Source organism: Narcine bancroftii, chromosome 3 (assembly GCF_036971445.1).
Source record: "Narcine bancroftii isolate sNarBan1 chromosome 3, sNarBan1.hap1, whole genome shotgun sequence".
Lineage (NCBI taxonomy): Eukaryota > Metazoa > Chordata > Chondrichthyes > Torpediniformes > Narcinidae > Narcine > Narcine bancroftii.
In genome coordinates this window covers 244,296,259-244,320,608 of record NC_091471.1, presented here as the reverse complement: position 1 = coordinate 244,320,608, position 24,350 = coordinate 244,296,259, and positions in this window count along the sequence as shown.

The window sequence follows — 24,350 nt, the reverse complement described above, 5'->3', positions numbered from 1 at the left end:
CAATCGAGGGCGTCTGCAAGAGGCAGTGACTTATGAAAGCGGCCACTCTCCTCAAGGACCCCCACCACCCAGGCCATGCCCTCTTCACTCTACTACCATCAGGAAGGTGGTAGAGGAGGCCGGAATTGAACACCCAACGGAACAGAAACAGTGTCTTCCCCTCTGCCATCAGATTTCTGAATGGGCAATGACTCACAGACACAACCTCTCTTCTTTTTGCACTCACTTATTTATTTTTTAGATGTAAACTATACCTTTAATATTTGCACCTGTAATGAATACCAGTACTTGCCCTGTGACGCTTCTGCAAAACAACAAATTTTGTGACATGTTCATGACAATAAATTCTGATTCTAATTCTGAAACAGTCAGGTTTTGGTTTCTTCCGTACTTCTCTCCTACATAAAAGAAAACATAAAACGTTTATGAAGTGAAAAGAAAATCAGGCTTTTACTTCAATGTGCTATGGCCCCTGGGGTGGGGAACCTAGGGCCCCCATTGAGAATGGCAGCTTTAAAGATGATCTAAAGTGCTTCATGCAAAGGTGAATGGACACAATATGGTGAGTTTGGTGAAAGAGTCCCTTTGGCAAGAAATTGCAGAACTCAGGGATTTCACAGCTAAATGTATGGCCACCAACAATTAAATACTGGGAAGGCCAGGATTGGAGGAGCACGGAGATTACAAAGGACTTGCTCGTCTGGAGGGAATGACAGAACTGGGAAGGGATGGCAGGTGTGGGCAAGTGCCTGAAAGTGCTTAAAGGCAAGGATAACATTTTTAACCTTGAGCTTTTGCTTAGCTGATGGCATTTGGGTCATCAAGTCCAAACGAGTGAGTGTGTACTTTTAATAAATATGTGCACATTCATCTAAGGGAGGATTGATTTGAAGTCCTATCCTATTTACATGCTGTGTTAAGTGTTCCTAGAGGGGAAGCGTGGCAAGATGGCGTAGAGGGCAGACGTATGATCCCACCCCTCCTCAGCCAGTTTTTTAAGCACTCGTCTTTAAAGTTTATCAAAGTGATTAATTTTTGGGAACATTAGTGGGTCATAATGGCAACTAATGTTAAAAAAACAAAAGCTCAGTTACAGAAGAAATTACCTTTTAAATGTGCTGAAGAATTGAGGCCTACCTGTTCAGCTGAAGCCACGGAATTGTCGTTTGGAACCTCCAAGGCACAGAGAACACCTGCCAGGCTGAGTATTACACAAGATGGCACCAGCACGATGACGAGCTCTGCCGGAGTTGATTCGCGCGTTCGTGATGTCGGACATGCGGGCGACCCGGCTGAGAGAAGAGCCCTTGAGCCCGGGCTGCTGTCGGGTGAGCCGGGGATGCATAGAATGGCGTCGGAAGCTGCCTCTGCGCAGTCCCTGTCTTTGCCGGGCATGTGTGGTGCTTCAAAGGTCCGTGAGTTACTGGACTGCGTGTGGGGCTGTCGTCAGGTGTGCAGACCTGCAGCCGCACCGGGAAGGGCCCAACAATGTTGGAAGAAGAGGAAGACTTACCTTTAACGAGCAGTTCACGGGAACAATTGGAGGCGGACTATAGAGTAGGTAGGCCTCAAAATATGGAACTGGAATCTAGAATGGAGTCTGTTTGCACAGTCTTGGAAGGGATTACCTATCAAATGGACAATATGCCTAAACAAATGAGTCAAGGATTTTTGGATGTGACAACTAAAATATCTAATATGTCTGAAGATATATCTACAGTTAAGAGGGATGTCAGTAAATGTATTAAATCAATGGATACATTGCAAGAAACTTTTTAAAAATTGAAACAGCTTTTTCTGAATGTAAAATTCAAGTTGAACGTAACAAGGAAAAAATAGAGAGAGTGGAAGATTTGTTTGTGGATTGGGAAATCCAGAAGAAAGACTTACTGAAAAAAATGGATTCATTGGAAAATCAAAGTCGGAGAAACAATGTGAAAATTGTGGGTGTTCTAGAAGACATTGAAGGGTCTGATCCAATAAAATTTTTCAAGAGTTGGATTCCCGAAGTGTTGGGCAAAAAGTTTTTTCGGAAGGTTTAGTATTGGAGAGGGCACATAGAGTGTTACGAAAGAAACCATTACCGGGACAACCACCATGAGCGGTCTTAGTTCGGTGGCCTGAACTATCAAGACAGAGAAATTATATTACGGCTGGCGGTACAGAAGGCAAGACAAAGTCAATCTCCAATGAGGATTCAAAATAACAGTATTTTTTTACGCAGATTTGAGTCAAGAAATTATTAGGCAACGATGGGAATTTAATTTGGCTAAAGAAGTACTGTGGCGGAAGGGTTATAAATTTGCTTTTTATTATCATGTTGTGTTAAAAGTCTTTTATGGTAACTTTCAATCTCAATTTTTTGAGAATGATCAATGATGCATTAATTTTTGCTAATTCATTACCGGATTTACGAGGATGTGGAAAAGTTTCTCCATCGTCACCCAAAAAGAGGGCAAATGGAAATGGAAATGGACAGAAAGGGAAGTACAGGAAAAATGGAAAATACGGTAAGTAAGAGGTTTTAACACAAAGTCTTATTGACATTGAAGATCTAGAACAATAATTGGGAATGGAGTCATTGGGTTGAATATATTTACAGTACTGGATTGTATTGATGTGAATGATGTATTTCTGGCTAGGGGGAGGTGGATAGCACTGAAATCTTTGATTGTCATCTGCCACTAGTAGGGTTTATCACACCCAGTTTTTTAGGGCATTACTACCTTTGGGTAGTTTTTTTTTTGGGGGGGGGATAATTATTATTTTTTTAATATATATATATACTTTCTTTTAAAAAATATTTAGGGGAGGGAGAGTGGTTTTAACTTAGAAGGGGAGGGATATTTTGTAGTAAGTGATTATATTGTTAATTTATAAGGATGTCTAATTTGAAATTTGCAACTTTTAATATTCAGGGGTTAAATAATCCGATTAAGTGAAAGCGAGTTTTGGCTTATATCAAGAAAATGAAAATTGATATTGCCTTTTTACAAGAAACACATTTGACTGAAAAATAACATTTGAAATTGAAGAGAGATTGTGTTTTCTTCTTCATTTAATTTTAAGGCAAGGGGTGTAGCAATTTTAATTCATAAGAATTTGCTTTTTGAGTTGCAAACTATGGAAGGGAATGCTGGAAGTGTTTTAAAGGTGAATTGTAAACTTTTTACTGAATCTTGGGCTTTGCTTAATGTTTATGCACCTAACGTGGACAATGAGTGTTCTATTTCAGATGCTTTTTTGTTATTAAATCAAGCAAATGAAAATATTTTAGTTGGGGGAGATTTTAATTGTGTTTTGGATCCTTTGTTGGACAGATCCTCAAAAAGTATAAAGAAATCAATGATGGCGATACAAATTGGGGCCTTGATGAAGGATTTAAATTTGGTGGATATTTTGAGAAGGGTTAATCCTACAGAGAAGGATTTTTCTTTTTACTCGTCTCAAAATAATTCATTTTCTCTAATAGATTTATTTTAGTATCGGCACATTTACAAGGAAGGGTATTACAGGCAGAATATAAAATCAGGGTTAGATCAGATCATTCTTTATTTTTTTAATGTAAGTTCAGACGTGGTACATTCATCTTATAGATGGAGATTTAACATAATGTTGTTGAAAAAACCAGAGTTCGTTATCTTTGTTAAAGAACAGATTACCTTTTTTTGTCTGAAAATGCTAATTCAGTAAAAAGTCATTTTGTGTTATGGGATGCGTTAAAAACTTATTTAAGATTATTAGCTATACCACTAAAGTTAAGAAGCAGTATATGGCAGAAAGTTTAGAATTAGAAAAGCAAATTGATCAATTGGAGAAGGAATTTCAGAAGGAAGTGACAGAAGATTTTTAAAAAGTGGCTTTGACTAAATTGAAATTGCATTATAATACGTTGGAGACTTATCAATTTGAATGTTTAATTAATCAATCTAAGCAGCATTATTATGAGTTGGGTGAGAGGGCACATAAGGTACTTGCATGGCAGTTAAAGAAGGAACAGGATTCACGAATTATTAATGCTGTAAAAAAGAATTCAACAGATACCTATAAACCTCTGGAAATTAATGACCAGTTTTATTCATTTTATTAAAAATTATATACTTCTGAGGGGAAACAGGAGTGTGGTTCTATTAATTCTTATTTATCTAAGTTAATCTTATCAGCATTAGAAGACGAAGATGTTATTGATCTGGAAGCTCCATTAACAGAATTAGAGATTAAGGTGGCTCTGTTGGAAATGCTGAATGGGAAGTCACTAGGTGACGATGGGTGTTCGGTGGAATTTTATAAAACTTTTTATGAAGATTTATCTTTGGTGTTTGAGGAGGTATTACAACAAGTGACTGAACAGCATGAGTTACTAGAATCTTGCTCTAGTGCATTAATTACTGTAATCCCAAAAAACCATAGAGACCCATTGAAAGTGTCTTCGTATAGTCCTATTCCTTTATTGAATGTTGATTATAAAATTATAGCAAAAGTGTTAGCAAATTGACTTGCTAAGTATTTACCTAAATTAATACATGTTGATCAAACAGGTTTTATTAAAAATAAAAATGCTTCAGATAATATTTTTGATTGATTAGTTTGGTCAATGCATATCGACAGCAGCCCAACCATCTAATGGTGGTTGCGCTTGACACGGAAAAAGCCTTTGATAGGGTTGAATGGGATTTTTTTATTTAAATTATTGGAGAAGTTTAAATTTGGCCTTTTTTTTATTGGTCGGGTTAAAGCTTTATATGTGAACCCGATTGCTAGGGTGGTAACAAATGGTAAAGTTTCATCATCCTTTAAATTGACACGTTCAACTCGACAAGGTTGTCCATTGTCACCAGCTCTGTTTGCATTGGCTATTGAACCATTAGCTCAAACAGTAAGGCAGAATGAACAGATAAGAGGGATGAGAGTTATGGATGAAGAGTATTAGATTAATTTATTTGCAGATGATGTTTTGATATATTTAACAAACCCAGAACAATCATTGCCACATTTGCAGGAATGTTTATTACAATATGGAACATTATCTGGATATAAAGTTAACTGGGACAAGAGTGAAATTTTGCCAGTCAGAGAAGGAGATTATTCAGAGTATAAAAATATTATAAAACTGAACTGGTGTGATAAAATTAAATATTTAGGAATAATTGTAAATACTGAGTATCAATCTTTATACAAGTTAAATTATATTCCATTATTAAAAAAGATTAAAGCAGATTTAATTGTGGAAAGATCTTCTGTTAACTTTAATTGGTCGAGTTAACTGTATTAAGATGAATATTTTTCCTTGCATTCAATATTTATTTCAATCAATACTGTGTTCTCTTTCAAAGAGTTTCTTTCAGGATTTAAATAAAGTTACAAGAGAATTTTTATGGAAAAGTAAATTACCATGGGTAGCATTATATAAACTTACTTCAAAGTATGCATTAGGTGGGCTTCAATTAACTAATTTTCAAAATTATTATGAAATTTATTAATAGATTGTTGGATTTGGACCAACCCCCGAATTGGGCTAAAGTTAAGATGGCTTGTATTTCTGATGTCGAGGTGTATCAATTTATATTTCGATGGAATGTAAATTTGTTGAGGGAATATAATATGCCGATATTAAAACATTTATTAAAACTATGGATTAAAAAAATAAGATTTTAGGATTAAAAGGTAAATTGTCAATTTTAACTCCATTATATAATAATCAGTTTATTTATTTTTCAATGTTTACTAGTCATTTAAAGAGTTGAGATTCTAAGGGTATAAAAATATTACAGGATTGTTTTGTAGGACAGTTTCTTTCTTTTAATCAATTGAAAGAGCATTTTGATATTGCTGAAAATTCTTTATTTGTTTATTATCAACTTTGAGCTTTGGTGAAAAATATGTATGGTAGAGAGATGATTTTACCTGTATTGACAGAATTCAAGTCTCTGATTTCTTCTATACCAAAAAGGGGTTATATCTCTGTTATGTACCAAGTATTACAAGACAATATGGATAAGCTGGAATGGGAGAAATCTAAGCTTAAATGGGAAAATTATTTAGTGTTTGTTTTTCCTGAAGATTATTGGGCAGATACGTGTCATGATAGTGTTACTAAATTGACGAATGTGCGGTATGGAATGGTTAATTATAACTTTTTACATCAGTTGTATTTAACCCCAGAGAAATTGAAAAAATATTGTTTTAGTAATTCAGATTCTAGATGTGCTGTATGTACTGGAACTTCTTTACATGCTGTTTGGTCTTGTGTGCATGTACAACCATTCTGGGATGAAATTAAGTTAATTTTGGAAAAATTATATAATTTTGTTACCATTAAATCCATCTATTTTTTAAATAGTTTATACGATTCCTTTAAACAGTGTTTCCCAACCTTTTTCTTTCCACTCAGATACCACTTTAAGTATTCCCTATGCCATAGGTGCTCTGTAAGGGATTGTTTACTAATCTTGAAAATGTGTAGCAAGTACATGGAAAGATAACATAGTGATTAATATAATGCGATGGCAGAATGAATTGAAAGCTTGTATTGTTATGGAAAAAATTACATATAATCTGCATGATAATTATTCTTTTTTTTGTTAATAAGTGGTTACCATATTTGGAATATATGCATTTAGATATATTTTGATTTATTATATACTTTAAGTTTCTGTTTATATATTTTTAGCTCTCCTTAAGAGAGCTGGGATGTGGGGGGCGGGGGGGATTGTCACATTTGTGGCCCGAAATGTGAAGTTAATAAAACATTAAACACAAGTTTTATCAGGTAAACTACTCAGTGTCTTTATTCTCCAGTTTCCTTTGTTCTCCTGCTTGTGCTCTTATCTCTCTCTCAAACCACGTGACTTCCGGTACATCTCATACATATTCATTATCATGACATCCCTCCTTTAATCAGAAATCAACTTTTCATTCACTTATCAATATCCCTTGGAAACATACAAACATCGTAACTAATGGTAATATTATAACTCAACTACATAAAATTTACTTCCTACAGCACTCATACATGCACTTTATGATATAAGATTAAAATACTGTCCCAAAGTTCTTATTAAAACTATGGCACAAAGTCTTCGTATCGTTTGGGCGCTTTCCGGTTTCGCTTCGGCCTGCCTGCAATATTGTTGTCACTTCTCGGTTGTTCACTCTCAGCGTCGGAAATACTGCTCGCCACGGCTTCGGGTGTTTCTGGAGCTCTAGTCACTTCATCAGGAGTGCTGGTAACTGCCTCTGGAACATCATCAGGTCTCTCAGTTTCAGCATCTCGAATTGGCCTTTCAACCTCTTCGCTCGATGTATCTCTGGACTGGTACCTTTTTACACCTGATACATTTCTCTTATACAGGACTCCAGTCAGAGACTTGACTGTCACCATACTGCCACTTCTGGATACGACAGTATAGGGTTGATGGTAATAAGGTGTGTCTATCTTACCACCAGTTTCATGCCTCACTAGAACATTATCTCCTGGCATGATGTCTGAGTACTTGGCTCCACGTTTCGAATCTGTGTACAGCTTTGCTGCACCTTTCTTTTCAGCATCGTGGTCCCTCATCTCCTGGTCGTCTCGGATTTCCTTTATTTCTGGCATTTTTGTGCGGATTTTTCTCCCAAAAAATGCTTCTGCAGGACTTTTTCCAGTGGTTGCATGAGGCATTGCTCGATAGACAGCCACATAAGATAGCAATGCTTCTCGCCAATTTTGTCCTTCTGCGTGTGCAATCCTCAATCGTTTTTCAATGGACTGATTTTGTCTCTCTACTTCCCCGTTGGCTTGCGGCCATTTCGGAGTTACTTTATGATGGTGGATACCTGTGGTCCTCATGTATTCCGCAAATGTCTCTGAAATGAATTGTGGACCATTGTCAGAGTATAATGTAACAGGTAATCCATATCTTGCGAATATCTCTGCTAATGCTTGTATTGTTTTTTCAGTGGTTGTGGACTTCAACACCACGTACTCATAGTATCTGCTGTAGTAATCTATCACTACCATAATTGATTCACCCGTCAGTAAAGGTCCAAGAAAATCAACAGCTACGTTGATCCATGGTCCTGTCAGGAGTTGCGTACTCCGGATCGGTTCTGGCGGATTACTCCTACTTGTGATTTGACATCCGTGACAAGTTTTAACAAATTTCTCTGCGTCTTTATCACAACCTGGCCACCATACCTTGGTCCTGAGGTTTTGCTTGGTACCAACAATACCTAGGTGTCCTTCATGCGCTAAGGATACGATCTTCGGTCTCAATCTTTGTGGTATCACCAATCTGCAACCTCTTAATACACACTGTCCGATGCAACAAAGTTCATCTCTAATGGGAATGTAAGCCTTGTGAGTACACTTGTCCCATTGTCCACTCTGTATGCATTCTCTTACTTCCCTGAGTTCTGGATCACGTTCAGATTCTCTCTCGACTTCCTTCGTAGTCACAGCTTTCGGTGTCGCCTGAATAGCTACGAAGCGTACAAAGCTCTCTGTTTCTGTTCCCAAGTCTGACTTGGATTGTGGACCTCCATCCTTCACCAATCTGGACAGCGGATCAGCAATGTTTGCTTTCCCTGCAATGTGGATTACTTTATATTTGTAGGGTTGTAGTCTGAGTACCCATCTCTCTATTCGGGAACATGGTTTGGATCTAGGTGCATAGATCACCTCTAATGGCTTATGATCTGTGATGAGCTCAAATTCAATGCCGTATAAATATGCATGGAACCTCTCACAGGCCCATACAAGTCCGAGTGCTTCTTTCTCTGTCTGAGAGTATCTTCTTTCCACATCTGATAATGACCTGCTGGCATAGGCAATGATTCTTGGTCCTCCATCATGCATCTGGACCAACACGGCTCCTAAACCAACCGGGCTGGCATCCGCTATGACTTTGGTTGATGCCACCGGATCGTAATATCCAAGAGTTTTTGCATCTGTCAGGCTTTGCTTCAGCACTGTGAACGCTTTCTTCTGCTCAGATCCAAAATGAAATGGTACACCTTTCCTGGTTAGTTTCCTTAGTGGTTCTGCCACTGTAGCGAAATTAGGAATGAACTTTGCACAAAAATTGACCAATCCCAGGAAACTCCTCACCTCTGTTGCGTTCTGAGGTGCACGTGCCTCTGCAATAGCTTTCACCTTGGCCTCTGCAGGGTTTAGTCCTTCCCGTGTAAGTCTGTGTCCCATGAAGTCCATTTCTGACACACCGAACTGGCACTTGTTTCCATTCACGGTAAGGCCTGCCTCCTGTAGTCTAGATAGTACACGCCTCAACCGTTTGTCATGCTCTTCCTTCGTTGGTGCATGGACTATGATGTCGTCAGAAATGTTGGCAACTCCAGGAATGCCTTGAATCACTCAATGGATTTCATACTGGTAGATCTCCGAAGCTGCATTAATTCCAAATGATAGTCTCTTGTAACGATACAATCCACAGTGAGTCACAAATGTTGTTACATCTCGGGAACCTGGATCCAGCTCTAATTGATGATAGCCCTATTTCAGATCAATTTTTGAGAATACCTTGCTGGTAGTTAGTTCTTGAAGTATTTCCTCCACTGTTGGTATAGGGTGTCATTCTCTAATTATAGCTTCATTGGCCATTCTCATATCAACACATAGTCTTATGTCACCCTTTGGTTTGGGCACAATCACTACGGGACTGACCCATTGTGTCGAATGTTCCACCGGTTCAATAATGTCTTGTTCGATCAATTCTTTAATTTTGGCTTCGACTTTCCCACGAAGTCCAAACGGAGTTCGGTGCATTGGTTGTGCCTTGGGTTTGACCATTTCATCTACCGCTAGCTTCAATTGTCGACCTTTCAGCTTTCCTACTCCTTGGAAGACTGCGGGGAATTCTTGCTTCATATCCTCGTATGACTGAATTGAATTGACACAAGCTCCAATATGAAGTATTGCCAGGTCTTGCGCTGTGCTTCTACTCAGCAATGGTTCTCCCCTCTCTTCTATGACCATAAACTCTGCTTCGGTGTACTTATCTCCAGCTTCAACAGTTGCAGTAAAACATCCAATGGTCTGCAATGGCTTGGTTGCTGTGTATGGATACAGTTTCTTGGAACACTTCTTTGAGGTACAGATGATCTTTTTCCTTTTCAACTTCTCCCATAAATGTCAATCAATCACATTACTGTCACTGCCTGAGTCTACAATGACCTGCACTATCACTCCACCAATGATCACTGGGACCTTCTCATGACGTACATCATTCAACGTAAATTGGTAACAACTCTGTCCCTCCTGGGTATCATCATCGTCACCGTCTATCTAGCGAATGGTATCTTTCTTTCCAGGATACTTTCCTTTCCCCCATGCTTTGCCTTTGGAAGTTGTACTCTTCCTCTTCTGGTCTGCATTGGACTTGCTTTTGCATTTCTTTGCAAAGTGGTCCTTACCTCCACACTTTCTGCAAACTTTGCCTTTGGCCGAGCAATATGGGTCTTTTCCAAAGTGACCTCGGTTTCCACATCGATAACACTCCACATCCTGTGTCGACGTATATCTTGGCTGATTATGGCGATGTGAGAGCCTCTTAATTTGCTGGCTTGAGTTGTCTTTCAGGGTCATGGTATGAAATTTCCCCTCAACAGCCTCTAATGCAGCAGCAATGGCTAAAGCATCGGTGAGTTCCAACTCACTCCCTCTTTCCAGTAGACGTCTTCTGAGTTTATCTGATCTGCAGTGCTGTACAACTTGATCCAATAATTGGTTGTCCAAATCAGCTGGCATATAATTGCATCCAACAGCTAGCTGGCGTAGTCTCGTCACGTACTGAGCAATTGTCTAGCCATCTTCTTGTCTCGTTCTCCGAAACAAATGGCGTTGAAATGTAGCATTCGGTGTCACTACATAGTGGGCATTTAATGCATCTACCGCTTTCCGGTACTTATCCTTTCTTCCAGTATTCAAAAGTGTCTTAAATGTTTCCTGAACTGCGGGTCCAGCAGTGAAAAGAAGTAACGCCCTTCTCTGCGCTTTTTGTTCAACCGTACCGGTATCTAGAAATAGGCCACGACTGTCGGCGTAGGATTCAAATTCTTCCAGCCATGCCTTCCACTTCACACTTACAGTGCTTGCATCACCCGTTGGGTCAAAATGAGCAATTCCACTATGTGTTAGAAAGTCACCGTCTGCCCCAGCCATGAGGAAACATTCCAGCCCCAAAAGTACTGAGTCAAAGAGAAAATTCTTATCACCTTGAAGTTCTCTGTAATCCTCTGTAATCTTCTTTAGTCTTTCATTTTCTTCAAGCTTCTTTCATCCTCGTCGCCATTGTCACATTTGTGGCCCGAAATCTGAAGTTAATAAAACATCGAACGCAAGTTTTATCAGGTAAACTACTTAGTGTCTTTATTCTCCAGTTTCCTTTGTTCTCCTGCTTGTGCATCTCATACATATTCATTATCGTGACAGGGATTTGATTTGATTTTTTGTTTTTTTCTTATTATTTTTTTCTTTCTTTTTGGTTTTTAAATTTTTTTAAAATATATATATATATATTCATATAAAATTCTCTTTATGGAATGTGTTCTGTATTACTATTAATGATTCTTCAAATAAATAAAGTTTAATTAAAAAAAACTGTTCCTAGAGACAAACTTTCAAACACTAGAGCACAATAAAGAAATTAATTGGTGCAAATTAGGAGACTGGGCCTTTTAATGAGTTGGTCACAAAGTTTTATACAAAGCTGAATTATTGAAAAAAAATTAGACATACAGCACGGTAACAGGCCATTTCAGCCCACGAGTCCATGCCACCCCATTAACCTACACCCCCGGTACATTTTGAACAGTGGGAGGAAACCTGGAGCCCCCCACCCACCCACCCGGGGAAAACCCACACAGGCACGGAGAGAGCATACAAACCCCTTACAGACAGCGTGGAATTCGAATCCCAATCGCTGGCGCTGTAAAGGCATTACGCGAAGCGCTGCAGGAGATGAAAAAGAAATTATTTCATGAAATCTCCAGCCATCAGGCAATGGACCTGTAGATTAAATGAGGATGTAAGCAAGTTGTTCAAGTATTACAGGAGGCATGCATGGAGAAAGGCTACGCCAATAGAGTGGAATGCAATTATAACCCCACCTTTTCGTGGGTTCTGGGTTATGACCTATTGATCTGAGATGAAAGGGCAAAGATGTTGTAGCCAAAACTACTTAGGAAAGTATTTTTGTTTTGCTATGTAATTAATAGGGAAGTTCGCTACCATATCTTTGGGAAAGTTTTCTTTTAAGTCTCTAACCTAAGCAGCATTAGGAATTTCTGTGCAGATAATGACCGCTCCAGGCAGTCATAAAGGCCAGATCCCAGCAATATCTTTTGCATCAGTTCACGTCTTTAGAACCAGATATGGTAGTTTAAGAGGCATTTACATTGATGCACAAATATGTGGGGGGGTGGGGGATGAGGGGGAGGAATATAGATCACGTGCAGGCAGAAGAGATTTAATTCAATTTGGCATTTTATTCCGTGCAGATGTTGTAGGCAGAAGGGCTTGTTCCTCCTATGTTCTAGTTTACTGGTAGTAAACTACTTTTCTGACCCACCGATTTAATCATTGCACCCATTTTTATGGCACTACTTGCCACATTTTGGCGATTAGAATCTTTCTGGGTGAAATCATTGTACCAGTCATATTATAACCATGCTGTGTGTCCCCAGTGAAATTAAAGCAAGGGGTTGGGACGGGGGGGGTGGGGGGGGTGGAATTAAGTTCCGAACTGTGCAGCATAGGAGATTGATAGGGTAGTTAAAAAGGGATTACTTAAAGTGGTATGTAAGTGGAAAGAAAAAGGTTGACAACCACTGGTCTACAAGATTGGGAAGATAGCCAGTAACAAATGCCAGATGACATCTCTGGATGGCATGGCGGTTAACACAACGCCTTTACAGTGGTAGCGATCAGGACCAGGGTTTGAATCCCGTGGTGTCATCAGCAAATTTGTAGATAGTGTTATGGTTGTACTGACCCACACGGTCGTAGGTGTAAAGTGAGTAGAGCAGTGGGGGGCTTAACAGCAACCTCCATCACTGCACCTTCGTACACGTGACAATGAAGTTGCAAATGCAGTATATTCCATTCCACAGCCGACTTGAGCCTTTTATCTGGTGGAAGGTCTTTGGAATGTCAGAGGGCTGAGCTACCCAGTCATACGTTAAACAGGAAAGTCTGCCGACGACGTAGTCAAGTGCGATACACAAATGCGCTGGAGAAACTCAGAGGGCCACGCAACATTTTGGCCTTGCGGCCTTCATGGATTTCTCCAACACATTTGTGCATTGCACTCTGAATGTATGGAGCCTGAAATGTGTCTGGAATGCAACTCACTTATGGAATTCAACCAACTAATCTGTACTTCTTGTCATTACTACCCTTTTCTGATATTGGGCTTGCCAATAATCCCCACATCCTACATGACTCCCCCCTCCCCCCCCTTCCAATCCCAGTAACAGCAGACTTTCACAAAGTTTCCCTGTAATAGTGGAAAGAATAACAACTCATTACCAGAATTACCTTGGGATCCATTCAGCTTAATTATTCCTTTTCGCAATTCTCACTGCCTTGCAGTTTGCTTGCATTCGTTATCTCTTTACAGCTCTTTATTTGTTTGCATGTGTACAGTTTTGTTTTTGCACTACCAATAAGTGGTAACTCTGCCGTGGCCACAAGAAAGAGAAACTCAGGTTTGTATCTGATGTTGTGCATCGACACCGACAATAAATCTGAAGTCCTACAAAACTCAGCTCCCAGTGACTAAATATGAACCATTACCTCTCTAACCAAAGACACAGATTGATGTTAAGACCTGCCAATAAACCATCAATCACCTTCCCGTCTCTAAAGTGAATTAACTTAATGATTACAGGTTAGAATTCAGCGTTCAGCACCTATTAGGCTGTTGTCAGAGATGGTACAGGTAATTGGTTTGTCATGCCTTTTGAGTATAATTTTACCTTTAACTTTTGCCTTCATGTTGAAGCAATCACAAAGAAGGCTAGCCAGCGGCTATACTTCGTGAGGTGTTTGAGGAGATTCTGTATGTCTCCGAAGACTCTCAAAAACTTCTACAAATGTACAGTGGAGAACATAATGGCTGGGTGCATCACTGTCTGGTATGGAGGTGTCAATGCACAGAACAAGAAAAAACTCCAGAGATATAACCAGCGTTTCAGGCTTGAGCTCTTCATCAAGGAATGAAAAAAATGATGGCAGGTGCCCGAACAAAATGGTGGAGGGGAGGAGCACAGTCCCACAGGCAGGAGGTGATAGGTGGATGTGGGAGGGAAAGCACAGCAGCAAACAAGGGAAGGGGGAATGGCTCTGTGAATGGTGAGGGAAGGGGGTGGAGGAAAGGAGACAGAGGGATGGGGAAGAGAGGGAGAATGGGGAGTGGGCTAGCAGAAACCCAAGAGAGCAAATTGATCTCCCCTCTGTGTCCAATCTCTCCAATATTGAGAACGAGGCATCAGATGCAGTAATGACTCTTGCAGATACGCCGGTGAAGTGTTGCTTCACTTAGGGAAGGATTGAAAGATATAAGTGGTATCTCAGGGTTAGTTTTTTTTCACACAGGGTGGTGTGCATTTGGAATGACCTGCCAGAGGTAGAAGCGGGGACAATTGTAGAATTCAAAAGAAATCTGGACAGGTACACTAGTGATCAACATGGGGGCACCTCAAGGATACACACAGCTTTGCTCCCTCTATACACATGAATGTGTGGCCAGGCGCATTTCAAATGCTGTCAACAAATTTGCCAAAGACACCACGAACACCATGGCAGAATCACAGATAGGAATGAGGAAGCATATAGGAGGTAGATAGATCAGCCAGTTGATTGGAGACACAACAACAACCTTGCGCTCAATGTTAGGAAAATCTAAAAGCTGATTGTGGACTTTAGGGGGAAACCAGGAGAGCACGAGCCAGTCCTCACTGAGGGGTCAGCAGTGGAGACGGTCAAGAACTTCAAATTCCTAGTTGTCAACATCTCCGAAGCTCTGTCTTGGGGCCTCCATGTTGATGTGATCACGAAGAAGGCTCGGCAGTGGCTATAATTTGTGAGGTGTTTGAGGAGATTCAGTACGTCACCAAATGCTCTCAAAAATTTGTACAGGTGGACTGTGCAGAGCAGTCTGTCTGGTTGTATCACTGACTGGTATGGAGGTGCCAATGCACAGGTCAAAGAGTTAACTTGGTCAGCGACATCATGATCATCAGTCTTCACTCTACTGAGGACCTCGACAAGAGGCAGTGCCTTAAAAAAGCGACCTCTATCCTCATGGACCCCTACCACCCGGTCCATGCCCTCTTCACACTGATACCATCAGGAAGGAGGTTCAGGAGTCTGAAGACAAGAATCCATCGGCAGGACGACAGCTTCCCTTCCACCATCAGATTTCTAAATGGACAATGAATCACAGACACAACCTTACTTTCTCCTATATTTTGGATTACTTATTTATTTTGAAATGTAATCTATAGCAATATTTGTGTTCTGACGCTGCCATAAAACAATGATTTTCGTGATACGTTCATGACAAGACATTCTGATTCTACTTAGATATGAAAAGAGAGATATGGCCAAATACAGGCAAATGGGATTATCTTGGTTGGCATGGACATGATGGGCACAAGGGCCTGTTTCCATGCTGTAAGGGTCACCTGGAATTTGATATCCATCCTAGGGATAGAATATGGGAGGCTGTTCCTCAAATTTAGATTGTGCCTCGTCCTGGCAGTGGGGAAGGCCAAGGGTTGGCCAATATGGAATGCCCAACGGTTTCTCTGCCATCTTTGCTTTTGTGCCAATGGCCAGCAATGTCCTGGAATCAGAGCCCAAAGCTGTGTGGTTCCATTCCCAATATGGGCCACCAAGAGAATGATTACTCCTCCACTTTCTCCTGTAAGCTGAGAGGCCTTGTGGTGTGGAGCCACATTTCACTGGACCTCTGCAACTGGCCAACAATTTGTCGAATCCTAATTTGTGAATCAATTGTGACATATTTCCTTTTCTTATCAGAACCGCGAGACCCCAAGGAGGGGAGAATTTCACCTATCCAGTCCAGCCTACCATTTTTAAAATAGGTTTCAACCACTTTGCCAATTCCTTTCAGTAACAAGTTCTGCTTCCATGATACTGCACATTTGTTTGAACACATGATGTCACAGAAAATATATTTCTAATCATTTCCAACTGTTGTTACTGATGACTTTCAATGTTTTATTAACTTGACTCACCAACCACTCTTCTCACATTCTCCAAAGAGACTTGTTAATGTATCCCCAATTTTATTTGGATCTCCATTGATTTGGCTCATCCACAAATCGTCTGCAGCTTTCCAATAATTACCTCAAATGTAGATTTCTGTCCTAATTCTCCCTCTATTAACACTTTCTCCTTTTGACAATGCCTGTGCCCTTCGGTTTTGCATTGTGAGGCTCACTGGTTAGCAAGTCACATAAGACATAGGAGCAGAAGTCGGCCATTCAGTCCATTGAGTCTGGGCTGTCATTTAATCATGAGTTGATCCATTTCCCCACCCAGCCCCACTGCCCAGCCTCTTCCCCATAATCTTTGATGTCATGGATAATCAAGAACCTATCAATCTTTGTCTTAAATACCCTCAATGACCCGGCCTCTGCAAGTGCCTTTGGCATCAAATTCCATAGATTTACCACCCTCTAGCTGAAAGAATTTCTCTGCATCTCTGTTCTAAGTGCTTACCCTTCAATCCTGAAGTGGTATACTCACATACCATTTTAAGTATTTCCTACGCCATAGGTGCTCTGTGATTGGTAAGGGATTGCGTAAGGTGGTATATGAGTGGAAAGAAAAAGTTTTAATCATACGTCATGGACTCGTTATGTGCATGGTTTCAGAACTCCAAAGGAAATGGGCCAATGACAATTTTTCTCAAGCAAAATATTTCAGTAACAATTGGGTCTCAAGCAGTGATTCTCTTCCTTTCCCACCTGAAGCAATCCCTTATTAATCACAGGGCACCAATGGCATAGGGATTACTTAAAGTGGGATATGAGTGGAAAGAAAAAGGTTAAGAACCCCTGCCTTAAATGAGTCTCTGATTGAGTTTGTCATCGAGTTGCAGCAGCTGTTCCTGAACCTGGTGGTGCAAGTCTTATGGCACCTGTACCTCTTTCCTGACGGCAGCAACGAAAACAGAGTTGGGTGGTGGGGGTCTTTGATGATTGCTGCTGCTTTCCGACGGCAGTGTTCCCTGTAGATGTACTCAGTAGTGGGGAGAGTTTTGCTTGTGGTTTCCTGGGCTGTGTCCACTAACTTTTGAGGGCTTTACACTCAGGGATATTGGTGTCCCCATACTAGACCATGATGCAGCCGGTCAGCACACTTTCCACCACACCGGTGGAGAAATTTGCCAGGGTTTCTGGTGTCGTACCAAATCTCCGCAAAGGAAGTAAAGGCGCTGACATGCTTTCTTCACTATGTCATTGGTGCGTTGGGTCCAGGAAAGATCCTCTAAGATAGTGACTCCAAAGAACTTAAATTTGCTCACTCTCTCCATCTCTGATCCCCTGATGATCCTCTGGCTTTCCTTTCCTGAAGTCAGCAATCAGCTCCTTAGTTTTGGTGACATTGAGTGCAAGCTTATTGTTGGTGCACCATTCAGCCAAGTTTTCAATCATCATCTTGTACGCTGACTCATCCCCTTCCTTTATCCAACCCACTACTATACCTTGAAGAATGTAGAACATAGAACACTGCAGCCCTCGATGATGTGCTGACCTATATACTCCTACCAAAAAAAACGAAACCCTTCCTACCTCATAACCCTCAATGTATTTTTTTAAATCCATTTGCATATCTAAGAGTCTCTTAAATGCCCCAAATATTTTATTCTCCACCCCTGGCAAGGTATTCCAGGTACCCACAAATTTCTGTATAATAAAAAATACCCTTTATGTCTCCCCTAAACTTTCCTCCCTACACTTTGTACAGATGGTGATCCTGGCCTGGGAAACAGGTGCTAGCTGTCTATGCCTCTCCAAATCTTGTAGGCCTCCATCAAGTCTCCTTCTACACTCCAAAGAGAAAAATCCCAGCTCTGCTAACCTTGCCTCATAAGACTTGTTTCCCAATCCAGGCAACATCCTGGTAAACCTCATCTGCACTCTGTCCATAGCTTACACATCCAGAACTGAACAGAGTACCCTAAGCGTGGTCTCACCAGAGATTTGTAGAGATGAAGCATGACTTCTCTACTCCTAAATTCAAAACGGTATGTGGTAGGAAACCTAAAGGGCAATTTTCGTGACCAGCAGTCCAAAATCCACAAAATATACCCAAAAGTGTTCACGAAGCAAAATCTTCGTTTTCCAGTGTCCTTGGTAACAGTGCACATTTTGGCAGTGAGAGAGCCGTTGAAGCGTCTGATAACAACAGGAAACAAACCGTCTTCAAGTCATAGGTTTGTATTTTCAAGGTCATGCATCTTCTGCCAGACGAGAAGGGCGAGAGGAGTTTGTGCCTATGGTGGGATGGGTCCTTCTTCGGTTTGTCAGCATTTCTGAGACAGTGGAGGGGAAGGGGGTGGGGCTGGGAGGTCAGTTTGCATAAGTCTAAGCAGTGTTTTAAATTCTCTGCCATTCCTTGCGGAAGGGTAGCGAATGGTGGAAGCCATCCAGCGACGGGAAGCTCAAAATTGACATATGACCATCGCAGGAAGCATAGTAGAGTAGAGATCACTGAGAACCTGGGTTATTTTGAATGCAAATGTGTAGCCATGCCAACAAAGTCTGTTGTATATGCATTTAATGTGACTAACTTGAATTTTCATGGTGAAATAAGTCAGCTTTAAGAAACAATGTGGGGGAGGGAGTTGGGGGCTGGAGAGAATGTAATGGTTTCAGCCGCAGAGAGTAATCCTTCGGACTAAGTGACTCATGTGGCTGAATTCCCAGACATGTTACCCCTGTGTTGATTGTCTCATCAAATTATATGTTAGTTTACTCATTGTCAAACCAGCCAAGGAGTGCTTCATCCAGAATCGTATCAATTTAGGAAGAGAGTCCCACCTTTTAAGCAGCAATATCCACAATGTCAACTGCTAACCCCAGGGCAGTAAAATCCCCAGTATTCAAGCAACTGGAAACATAAGGAACGGGCAAAAGAAAATTGAGGAAATAAATAAACAACCAAGTAAATAAGAATTGGGGGCGGCCCGATTGCCATAACGGATAGCTCACCACCTTTACAGCGCCAGCGAGCGGGACAGGGGCTCGAACCCCGCACTGTTTGCAAGGAGTTTGAGCATTCCCCCGTGTCTGCGTGGGTTTTCCCCGGGGGCTCAGGTTTCCTCCCACCATTCGAAACGTACCAGCGGTGTAGGTTAATGGGGTGCAAATTGGGCGGCACGGGCTCGTGGGCCGAAATGGCCTGTTACCTTGCTATGAGACTAAATTTTTTAAAAATGAAGAATAAATAAAATTGTTAAATCGTCGAAGTAAATGGTCTCCAAAGCATCTCCTCAGTGAAGATGGATGCAAACCTTTAGCCCCCATAGCAGCTGACTGAATAAAGTTTCGATACAATTGCATTTGAATGAAATGGCGACGCCCAGATTGATGCCGCTTGCCACTGGGGCGGCTCTCCCAAAGAGTCTTCCTATCCCTGCCTAATAAGAGTTTTTATCTTCATTAAAGTATATCAGTATGTGTTTATCTGTAAACTTGAAGAGAGGGGGTTTGTTATGCTGGCAGTCTGGTTGGCGCAACGTTGTTACAGCGCCAATGACCGGGGTTCAAATTTAAATTTTCCAAATTGTGGGATTACCTGATTAAATTAAACTTTACATAATTAAGGACTACAATACTGATTTTTTTTTTTCAAATTACTTTACATTTTGCTATGTCCTCTGTCATTTAAACTATTTACTCTTAATATAGTTACGCAATGAATGAGTGTGTCTCAGGCAATCAGAAAATTCACATATCCGGCACCTGCAATACCCATAGGTGCCAAACACCAAGGATTTTACCGTATTTTCCAAAGAGGAAGCTATCCATTCTGAGAAGATCAAAGGCCAAGTCAGGGAAATATTTACAATATCATCACAGCCAAAAGGAAATAACACTGTATTTGGAATTCTTTAAAGTACGATAAAGCAGATACCTCCTGACGAAAGGCCCGGGTTACCCTTCTGATGGCTGTTGCGTGACCTATTCTTGCACCTCATCTTCTCTCTGGATATGTTGAAGATTTAATTTTTATTTTCAGATGAACACTCCAGTTTTCCTTTGGCTTTCTCTCGCTGTTCTCTTTAGGTTTCTTCCTTGACTTCCCCAATTTTGTTTTCAAACTCTCCAACAACTTTGTTCTGTTCTAACGCAATATACACAAATGCACTGGAGAAACTCAGCTGCTCCCTTTCTCTGTGAATCATGAATGCCTGCAGGCACTGTGATCGCAGTAAAAACACAGAAAAGCTGGAGGAACTCAGCAGGTCTCGCAGCGTAAAGATATATTTCCGAGGTTTCAGGCCTGAGCCCTTCTTTCATGTGGTCATTTTGGGCCTGACACCTTGTAAGGGTCTTGAATGATGTTCTGATGTTGGTCTCAGAGACAGATATCATGGAGTCCTCAGCCTTTTAGGGACTCTTGTAATCCCTGTTTGGTTCTTCTTCTCAAAGCGGGCATAGAAGGTGTTCAGCTCAGCGGGTAATGAAGCATCACAGGCATCTACAGTGTTCGCCCTCACTTCATAGGCTATAATGGCCTGCACTCCCTGCCAGAGCTGGTGTGTATCTGTCTCTATCCCTAGCTTCCACCAGAATTGCCTTAAACGCCCTTGTTCTTGCCATCAGCAGGATGTAATTCTTTGATTCATCCAGGGCACCTGGTTGGGGAACACCCAGTATTTGCGCGTGGGCACACACTCATCCACGCAGGTCTTGGTGAAGTCGGTGACAACTGTTGCCTATTCATTCAAGTCTAGGCATGAGTTCTTGAATATGTTCCAGTCCACTGGTTCGAAACAGTCCTGTAGATGCTCCTCCACCTTCCTCAACCATACATTTACCGTCTTCACCACTGGTGAAGTCAAAACCTGTTTAATCTTTCCCTGTTACTCAGTTCTTGAAGTCTGGGCGACATCCTCGTAAATTTTCTCTGCAGACTTCCAATCTTATTAATATCTTTCCTGTAGTTAGGTGACCAAAATGCTTTCGTATTTTCAGCTACACCCTCGCTTAATAGCAACTGCAGATTCTTTCTTGATTTAAAACCCAAATCAGTGTTTTCAAACCCCCATCTCCCCATCTTCCTCAAGCTCTATAACCCTCCCGAATTTCTTGTGCTTCCTCCTTCCTGGCCTGGAGTATCTGTGAATTGAATTACAGGCAAAAGATTGAAGGAGGAACTCAGCTGATCAGGCATCCTCCGTGGGTAGAAACGGTGAGTTGACATTTCAGGTCAAGACATGACCAAAGTTGTACATCATCTGGAAGACTAGGGAAGATAGAAGACCTAGCGTTGATGCAGCATCTGTAAGAAGTAAAAGGGGAGCCAATGTTTTGGGCTTGGGTCTTTGGTCAGGTCCGAACAATCAAAAAAAAGTGGAAGAGGAGGAGAGGTGCTGGTTACTGCAAGGCACCTGTTGGTAAGTGTCATTTTGTTCAATTTAACGACAGGAGTACATTTGGCATACCAGAGAGAGAACAATTTGGACTATAGGTGCAGATCAAACTGCTCCATGTGGTCACCAAACATCCCAACATTTGTGGTCACAGTGTTCCTAGAGAAATAAAAAAGAAATAGGCCCTTTGGCCCTCTGGGTCTGTGCCAACCCCATTTACACGAATCCATCATTAATCCCATTTTATCACCTACCCACCCCCCCCCTTCACCCCCATTCTCATCAACTCACCCCAGATTCTACAACTTTCCTACACTCTGGGAACAAGTTACAGAGGGTGACTAACTGAATGACTCAGTCTTTGGGAGATGGGGAGGAGAGCACAGCCTTCGCGGTCACAGGGTGAGCGGGCAAACTCCACGCAGACAGCGCCAGAGGTCAGGATTGAACACGGGCCACTGCTGCTCCTGAGTTAAGTGGCTCTGCATCTGGGAAGAGTGCATCTGGTCCAGATTTGCCTTCTGCTGCCATCAGTGCAAACCGAAGAACAATCATTGGTTCCCCACAAGCAGTGAATTCCATGAATGATTGGTTTCCTGTCAATGCATCGAAGATGTGTCTAAAGCCATGCTCCACCAAAAAAAAACTCATCCAAGTAAGAAGTGACCTTGAGCTCAGCTCTCTATTAATATTCCACTGTTATTCGACAATGGTCCATCTCCGATAAAACATAAAACCACTAAAGAACAAATTTCACGTCACAGCTGATTTGGATTCAGATGTACTTCTGCCTTTTACAATGCATTACATGTAATAATATCCAAAATATAACAGTCAAATATTAATATCAAATCTATTACATGATAATATAAACCCCAACCCCTCCCCCAACTAAACTAACCCCAAAAGGAAAAGAAAAAAGAGAAATAAAATAAGTAGAAAGCATAAGAAATATAAGAAACTGGTTTTTGCCAGACATTCCCTCTCACTGCACGGAATTAATTGTTTTAAACTCTTAATACTTTCAAGGAGGTTAACGATGTTCGAGGCTTAAGAAAATGGTCTATAAATTAATTCCCTCAATTCTTAAGTGCAGGTGCCAAATTTTCAAAAATACATCATACTTGTTCCTCAAATTATGTGATCTTTTCCAGAGGAATGCAACTATGCATTTCGGTACCCCAGCATTCCAAACCCGAATGGGGATCTGATTTCCATGTCACTGCTATACATGTTCTTGCCACTGCTAAAGCAATCTTGATGTGTAGATAGTTTCAGTTTCGGTCTTATCCCTTCAATATTATCATATAAAAATAAGATTGGAGTTTGTGGAAATTTAATTCCCATAACCCGTTCGCAATAAAACTGGCCTAAAATACCTTTGATGCAAAACTGAATTACTCAAGGTAAATATTTTTAAATATTTGGTTCCAGAAAGGGATTAGATATGTAGGTAGATGTTTAATGATATTTGATCAATTAAAAATTAAATATGGGATACAAAATAATACCTTTTTTGGTTATTATCAGTAATGGGCTTATTTGAGAGATAAGCAGGATTAATGCATTCTCAAAAGGATATAATATGCATAACTTTGCTGTCCATGTATGAATAGTTCAAGAGCGCTTCTGTGGATCTCCTCCCTCTCTCAAACAAACTACGTCCTATATCTTAATTTAAAAAAAAACACTGGAGGAACCCAGCAGATCTCACAGCGTCCATAGATAAATAGATAAACGTCAAAGATGTTTAACCGACATTTTGGGCCTGAGCCCTTCCTCAAGGCCTTTACCTGGATGCTGCAAGGCCTGCTCAGTTCTGTTAGCATGTCTGTGGTTTTACTACAATCACAGTGTCCGCCCTCCATACTGTCTACATCCTGCCCACTAACTGGTCGCCGATTGGAAGATTCCTTCACGTCTTCATACTCCAATGTTTCAGGTTGAGTGCGTTTCCTCAAACCCCCACCCTAAGCCCACTTTACAACCGCTTCGAAAAGCTTTGCATGACCCTCCCTTCACTCCATTTGGGAAAGAACAGCTTGTAGTCACCCATGGCGAAGAGATGAAAATTCAGTAATCAAGTAAGAAGACATCGGAACGGAAGATTTGGAATCTTTGTGGGTGGATGAATTAAGGAAGCAAACAACCCTTGATCAGTGATCCAATGAGTGTTGTTACAGCCAGATTGATGCTTAGAAGAAGTCAATCAGAGATGCATTTAATGAAATACTCTATCACTTTGATACTGGAAGAACCCACTGCAAGTCCAAGAAAGCTCGTTTACCCCAAGTTTGCACATTGGAACATTTTGTACAGTGGTGCGATGACGCAGCAGATTGAGCTAGACCCTTGACTTCCTCTGCATGCTGTGTGACTTGCCGGGTTTCTCCACCATGCTGGTGTATTGTGGCGGATGGAGGTACAGGCTCATCGATCCTGTGACCCGGAATCCGTTCAGAATCAAACTTTACTGTCGGCACCATGTGGCATGAAATTAATTGTTCGAGGTGCAAAATTGCTAAAGAATTACATTAAAAAATGAATAAATTAGTGCGAATGAAGAGAAAAGTGTAGTGGCCATAAATCCAGAGGACCCATAAACCCAGCGGCAATAGATATTCACCAAGACAAAGGGTTACTTAAACAAAGTTGCTTTTAATTATCTTTAAACGTGAAAACAGAATCACACTTTAACTTAACTAACCTAACATA